At 33.9% G+C, this 8,367-nt stretch overlaps 1 non-coding gene across 1 annotated transcript; it reads left to right on the plus strand.

Moving 5' to 3' along the window:
- Positions 1-6,751: 6,751 nt before the first annotated feature.
- LOC126009759 (U1 spliceosomal RNA) lies at positions 6,752-6,915 on the plus strand. Its single transcript, XR_007495970.1, has one exon. It is a non-coding gene; the product is annotated as a U1 spliceosomal RNA (small nuclear RNA).
- Positions 6,916-8,367: the final 1,452 nt, after the last annotated feature.

Genomic DNA, 8,367 nt, shown 5'->3' on the forward strand with positions numbered 1-8,367 from the left:
TAATTACTCAGTTAATTTAAAAAATAAATATATAGTATTCTTAAAAATATATCTAAAATTTTACAAGACTTGATATTTTTTTAACCAATTTAGGACAAAAATAAAAAATAAAATCTTGCAAAGTTAGGCTTGTATTCCAATCTTGGTTATTTTGCTAGAATATAAACTCGGCAAAATAACATATCATCCCTAACCCTCAAACCAAATTTGTAGGAGTGTATGGTTGAAGTTTTCTTCATGAAATGGTTATTTAGTACAAATAAAATAATATATGCACTACTTGTCCTAGAGTGGCCAGTTAATGAATGCCAGTGTATATCCAATGATGGATAACTGTATCTGCAAATGGACTTTTGTGTCTGACTACAGGAATTGTTTTGCATGGCTTCATCTCATTAAACACATAGTAAGTTCCCTGTATTGATCAACTTCTAACTAATTACAAACAGAATCATTGAAAACAGAACTTGCTTAAGAAACATATTTGTATGAATGTAGAAGGAAAAAAAACAAGAGAACATTGATGAAAAAATATTTAGCGATAGAAAGAGCTAATTAAACTTTGGTAACACTGGGTTTAGTTATTTCCACTCAAATACAAATTCATTCCATAATACTTTTATCAAGTTTTAGAAATCTGAGCAACTTGAGTTTCAGACAGGATATCTCAGATTCTTAGAAACACTGCCCAAGAGGAAGGACATAGTGTTTCATCATTTTAATAATATGTTATGTTATTTTCACATGCTTCTTAAAATGTCTCCTGAAAAGGCATAAATCATTTATTATATGGAAATACTGCTATAGTTTTTTTTTTTACCAAAATATAATCTTGCAAGAAAATTATGTTTAGGGGCCAGAGTGATAGTGCAGTGGTAGGGCATTTGCATTGCATACGGCTGGCCCAGGAAGGACATGTGTTGGGTCTATGGTGTCCTATATGGCCTCCCAAGCCAGAAGCAATTTCTGAGCACATAGCCAAGAGTAACCCCTGAACATCACTGGGTGTGGCCTAAAATCCAAAAAAGAAAAAAAGGAAAAATATATATTTAATTATTTTGAAATTTGGCCAAAAAAGTTTTTTTGAACAATTAATGCATTTTATAGAGCCAGAGAATCTTCAGAAAACACATGGATCTTTAAAAATTAGTTCACCATCCAGTGAAGATGAGATGCAATAACATAAAGAGAGTAGTTTACATTCAATATCTCCTTTGGGAACTAAAGACAATAAAAGTTTTGTAAAGCATTTATGTAGTGGTTGAATATTTCTAGATGAAACATGTTGTAGAAGTGCATGGCACTATATGTGAAGAATGCAGGCTTTTATCATCTGAGAGTGCAATATGATCTTTGCTTTTTATTCCTCTTCAGATGAGCACAGTCAGATGGAGGAGTATAAGAGGGCACAGTACACAAGTGTAGGAAAGGAAGATAGACAGCTGGAGATGAAAACAAAAGTGGAGGCTCAAAAGCATCTTTCCTGAGTAAAAAACAAGAGACTTTTGCCAGCAGAATAATTTCCAACTAGATTTTTGATGTTCTTTTATCTTGCTGCTGCTTTTCAATAGTTGAAAGTGTTTGGGAGCAGAAACAGCTGTCTTGCATTAAGACAGTTTGTTTTAACCAAACACTAAAGTTAAATTATTTCCAACTGGGAGACTCAGCTGATCTTCTGTCATAAACTGGAGCGGAAAATAATTCAGTCTCACACCTTCACTGGTGACAAATTGACTAATTATGGGAGAAAATTTCTGAGAAAAGAATACATGTGGCTGAAAATATAGAGAAGTAAAGAGGAGCCTAAGAACATGAAATGTGGGTAAAGATGACACAGTAGTCAAGCTTATGCAATAACACAGTGGGTAGGACACTTCCCTTGTTAGCTCTGAATTTGAGATTCATCCCACAAGAACCACCAAGGAGACGAACAGTACTGTAAGGGAAAATGAAAAAGGCAAGGGAATTTATTTATTTTGCAAGGGAATTTATTACCAACATTCTGGGGTCGCCCCTTGTTAGACCAAGACCCCAACAATATCTCACAAGTCATTTTCAAAGGGAGTCTAGGGGGTTTCCACATAGTCATAATTGACTTTCAAAACTATTGATTCTTATTTCAAGTAAATGAGTAGTTTTGTTCAGATATTTAGCAAAAGAAAATTTTATCTTTACAGACCCGAGGCACAGTGTTCAGTTTGTATGTCTTTGTGCTCTCTATCAGAGACCATTCTGCACTTTCTGGTTGGCCATTTGGATCTAGTATGTGCTTGCAGGTTCCAGAGACTGGCTGTTCTTCTGGTTTTAGTCTTTTAAGCCACATAAGTGAGGCCTATCATGGAAGTCTTTATGTCTAAAACAAAGCCAGGGTTTGCAGAAGTAAAACAGCAGTTAATTCCAAACTTACATTCTCTTCTAGCATCTAAAACCCTGGTCAACCAAGTGTGGATCCTTGGCATCCCATATGGACTCCCAATCCCATCAGTAGAGATTCCTGATCACAGAGCCAGGGAAACATCAGAGCACTGCTAGGCGTAGCTCACAACTGGGGAAAAAAGATAGCAAATAAATTGTCATTAGTGTAAATGCTGGTTGCCACTGGCAAATATAGATCTATAAGGTTAAAGTGATGTTAGGTCAAAGATATTTATGTGGAACTATTCAAATAATAAGGACTATAATTAAAAACAGAAAGGAAGAGAAAAATGTCACATTTGAATACCCTTATCTTGATCATATGTTGATATTTTTAATGCAGTGTTTTATAGAATTCAATCTTTATAAACTGGTTATAGCAACATATTATGGTTGCTTAGCATAAGGAACTTTCTCAGATTCTACCTTATACATAGGCAATAAAGATTCTAGATGAAACCTGGAAATATTTTTCATTTTTATAAATCTCAAAAAATATCTGCTATCTTATTAAGTGAAGGCATTCAAGTGTTATTTATGTAATCCCCCTAACAACTATCTAAACTGAGTACTATTTAAATAGATCATTATTGTGTTATAATGTTATAATATACCATTATTCTGTTATAATAATGTTCCCCAGTGAGACTAAGAAATATATGAAAAACTGGACTGGAGCGATAGCACAGTGGTAGGCGTTTGCCTTGCAAGCGTCTGGCCCAGGACAGATCTCTGTTCGGTAATCCGGCTTCCCATATGCCCCCTCAAACCAGGAAGATTTTGAGTGCATAGCCAGGAGTAACCCCTGAGTGTCATCGGGTGTGCCTCCCTCCCCCCCCCCAAAAAAAAAGATAAGTAAAGAAAAGAAATATTTGAAATGTAGGCATTAAGACAGATATTTACAACATTATCTGCCTCTATTCAGAAATTACTCTTGTCTGATATTTTTCTGCTCTATATCAGAATAGGAATTATAAAAAATGTGGCACAATTGGGGCCGGAGCAGTGGTGAAAGTGGTAAGGTATTTGCCTTGCATGTGCTACCTAGGATGGACTGTGGTTCGATCCCCCGGAGTCCTTTGTGGTCCCCCAAGCCATAGCCAAGAGTAACATTACCGAGTGTGGCCCAAAAAGAAAAAAAATGTGGCACAATTATAAGAAGACAGTTATGTGTGTGCTGGACTCTGTGGAAACAAGTGTTAGAAAATAAGTTTAAAAGGGCATGGCTTAAAGGATTATATTATGAAACAGTTTCCATTAAAATTGTTAATCAGCATCGTAAGTACAAAAGATTGGGCATTTGTCTTGCATGCAGCAGAAATGCATTCAATCTCCAGCACCATATATAGTCCACATACCCAATCAGAAGTGATCCTGGATGTAGAGTCAGAAGTAAGCCCTGAGCACCACTGGCTTTGACCCCATATCAAAATAAATTAAATTGCTAATTCATAGTAAATAAATGTGATCACTGAAGCACAAAGATTATAACAAACAGCGAGATCCTAGGCAAAAGGCAAAAGCATGCCATGAAACTGCAGCATAACTTAAAAACCAGTTACGTATGCAAACTCTTGCCTCAACAATCTTACTCTGGTAAAACATAGCAATCTTCCCTCTAGCAAGTGCCAAATGATTGAGATGCAATGCTGAAATTTAACGACTGGACTAGAGACAAAATTGGCTTTAGAGGGGATATAAGAATGAGGTCACAAATGAGGCAATTAGTAATTAAATGCCTTGAATGAGTGGTTAAGAATGGGCAGCAAGGTAGTCTACAACCTGGAGCTAAAGGAAAGAAAATGAAAAAGAGAAAACAAGAGACATCTAGGACAAATAATTGAAGGCAAATTCGTCTTCCCTTCACTATCTTTTTTTTTCTTGATCAATGCACACTCTGTGGGAAATAGTAATTTATTCACTGTTAGTGAAGCAGATAATGGTGGTATAATTTTGTTCTGAATAAGATATTGTACACTTATTATTTAATGTATTTAACAGAGCTTGAAATTAACACCATCACTCGACCGAGACTTTCTGATGTGACCAGTGGTGCTAGCAGGAAACATCCCCTTGCAGAGGAAGAAGCCTTCCGCTTCTCTGTCAGTGGTGTTTCTCCTGGAGCAGTCATGGAATGAATGCAGAGCAATTAGATTGCTAGGGTCATTAGCAATTTTTATTAATATTTGTTTGTCAAAGTCAATCACAGTCACTTTTCTTTTAGACTTCCATTTATTTTATTTTATTTATTTTCATTTATTTTGTTTTAGAATAACTGCGTCAACAAATTTTAAGTCAAAATAAATCTTAAATTTTACCTTAGAACTCTTTCTTGCTACTACTGTTAGGGGTCTTCTTGCTCCAGGTCAATTTTCTACTGGGAAAATAATAAATAAAAAGACAACAGTTAAAAACAGAAGCATTGGGGCCGGGAAGGTGGTGCTAGAGGTAAGGTGTCTGCCTTGTAAGCGCTAGCCAAGGATCAGGACCGCGGTTCGATCCCCCGGCGTCCCATATGGTCCCCCCCAAGCCAGGGGCGATTTCTGAGCACATAGCCAGGAGTAACCCCTGAGCATCACACGGGTGTGGCCCAAAAACCAAAAAAAAAAAAACAAAAAACAAACAAACAAAAAAAAAAACAGAAGCATTTCACATCATCATTTATAAATTAGACTACCCTGGAAAAAGTTCTTGATTCTTTCATCTTCTTTTTTTCTAATAGTTGACTTGTGAATATTGAAGTATATATAACATAGCATTACTTTTGAGTGATATATGATATTATTATAAAAACAAAGCTGTGGGAGCCTGGAGTGTTAGTACAGTGGGTTGGCCTTGCAGTGGTGGACCTGGGATCAATCTCCAGCACAACAAAAATGTGAATACCCTTCTACCCCCACACTCCAGGAGTAATTCCTGAATAACTCCTGGGCACTGCAGGGACTGGTCCAAAAACTAACAAATATAAAAGAAACAAAAACAAAAAACAGAATCAAAAGAAATACAGAGTTATCTGATAAAAAGACATAAAATGCCTTAAGCATAATAGCTTATGTGTACCTACTCTACACTTACTCAAAACTTCCTCTTAATTATTTTTACTCCAGAGCTTTTTGAACATATCATTTTAAAAACTCTAACAACAAAAGAAAATAAATCATACCAAATCAAACAGCAGATTACACTGAAATAAATATATTTAAAATAAATATATATAAAGTACATGCATATATTTTAATTTTCTGTAAATTACAACTACAATTATAATTATGTTTTTATTTTTAAATATATTTTAAATGTCTGATATCAAGGAATTAAGTAATGAAAATACACTACTATATTGATATGTGGCTTCAATGATAATATATTGTGTAGATTAGTACTTAGTGAAGAAATAGAGTCTTCCTTTCATTTCTAGGGCAGGATATCGGCTTTAAGAAAGATAGGTGCTGCTATTACTCCCACTTTACAACACAGGAGATTGCATTTTAAGAGACAAGTAAAATTCTAAAACCTTCACAACTTGATAGGGATTAGAATTCCAGTTCTTCTTGTCTTCCCTCCGATACATGACTATTTTACATCTCAGTGGAACTTTCATTATCATTTATTTTCTTCAGGGGATAATTTTTTTTATCAAAGACAGTTCTTATTCGCACTTTGATTTTAATAGATTTAAAAAATTATTTCTGTTCTAATACTTGCTGTTGCCTTCTATCTACTGTTATTACTTTGTTCTTTTTTATATCCTTGAATTCTACAATTAAATTATTTAATTTATTAGTTTTATTTAATGTAATATCTATATAACTTAATATTTAATTTGATTTAATAATTTAATATTTATTACTCTATTAATTTTATTTTTGAATGTAGGCATAGCAATAATAAACATTCTTTTAAATTATTTGCTGTATCTTTCAAGTTTTGGTGTATTGCATATTATTTATTTTTTCTCAAATACATTTTAATAAACAGGTCTGAAAATCTATCTATATATAAAATAATGAATTTCAAAATGTATTTATGGTCACCTGGCAGCTGTCTTGAAGACAATATACTTTATTGTAGGGCACTTTATTATATGTTCTTTGTTTCTGATTCTACTTTAGTTAGCTGGCAACTCAGGAGAAACAGAGTGAGTAATGAAATGACATAGAAATTAGAACCAAATTTAGTTTAGTATCAGTCTTGGTATTGAATAGGCAATACAAGGAAACCACACAAAACCTTGCAGCTTCAGTGTTCTTGTCTCTATAAATATATTACTGCAAAATTTATCAGCTCTACCTTAAGTTGTTCATAAGAGATTTAGCAATTTAACAATATATTTTGCATACTTACCTGGCAGGGGAGATACCATGATCACGAAGGTGGTTTCCCCAGGGTGAGGCTCACCCATTGCACTTTGGTTGTCCTGACCCCTGCGATTTCCCAAAACATGGGAAACTCGGCTGCATAATTTGTGGTAGTGGGGGACTGCATTCATGCTCTCCCCTGAAAAAAAAAAGAATATATTTTGCTAAAATACCATATTATTGAATAGTCCATATTATTTTTCATTTCTTCTGGTTTTTGGCTTTATCGACAAAAAAAATGCATGAAATTATGAATAGATGACTTCATATGTGTGCTCTGGCATTAAGATAATATGATTTTTATGGACTAATAGTCTTTTTAAAAAAATTATCCAAGTTCACTTTAAACTACTGTCTAGGCTTATAAGATGTCTCTTAAATAGTTTAATTCCATTATTTTTAATACAATGATGCTATTACTGAAATCCATAGTCAGGGGTAAGGAATGAGTAATTTTTAAAAGTATAGCTGGAATTTTATTAATTTTTCTTTGTCTCAAAAAAGCACTAATGTAATTGTACTTAAGTAGCATCCATTTAATTTAATTTTCCAACAAATTAGTATTGGAAAACTACATACAATACACTTGCAAGTCACTTTTATGTCTTTTCAGGCTCATCCCCTAATAAAATTAATACAGGATGCTTTCTTTTTATTTAATTAAAATAAGGCTTTTCCCCACCTTTGAAGAAGCTTCTGCTCTACTGAGAGTTTTACTTTCTTTCTTTTACTTCAATTCCATTTACGAAATTTCTAAAATAAAATCAGCTTTACTCCAAATTAATAAATACATAAAATTAAAACAAAAATACTGCTAACATTGCTTTACCTAAATAGTTATTGCCTTTGAACACCTAATATTTCAACCTTTTTTGCTTTGTTTTTTTTTAAGGTCATAGCCTAAAAATCCTGGGTCTGGACTCAGATTACTCATGGAAGGGTTCAGGGAACTATCAAAAAAGGTCAGGATCAACCATGGAATGGTAATGTTCAAGGAAAACACCTCCATTATATTATCTTTTTGACCCCATTATTAGATTTTTTTAAGCAATCTAAATTCATATTGATTTTGCCCAGATTTTACAGTCAGTCTATTTACTAACCTTGTCACAAATGAAAATATCTGCTGCTCAATTTATGTGCAATAACAAATTAAAAACTTGAATATGTAAAGTTGTGCAAAACTAGTAGAAAGAGGCTAAAGAGATAGTTCAGTAGGTAGCATTCGTGCCTTGTTCAATTCTATGTATCCTATATTGTCCCAAAGAAGTGATGATCCTTAAGCTCAGAGCTAAAGGTAAGCTCTTAAAAGAACAATAAATAAATACATAAATAAACATATAAACAAACAAATGAATACCAAAAAAAAGTATACATTTTACTCGCAAAAGGATTTATTTAAAAGTAAGTACCAGTAAGGCCCAGAGTGATATTACAAAAGGTAGGCTGTTTTCCTTGCACACAACCTAACTGGGTTCAATCCCCTGCATTCCACGTGGCCATCTGCGCATGGCCGAGAAGAACCACAGGTACAAAGTCAGGAGTAAATTCTGAGCACGCTAGATTTGACTTAGTTATAGACACACATGCACTC

Source organism: Suncus etruscus, chromosome 5 (assembly GCF_024139225.1).
Source record: "Suncus etruscus isolate mSunEtr1 chromosome 5, mSunEtr1.pri.cur, whole genome shotgun sequence".
NCBI lineage: Eukaryota > Metazoa > Chordata > Mammalia > Eulipotyphla > Soricidae > Suncus > Suncus etruscus.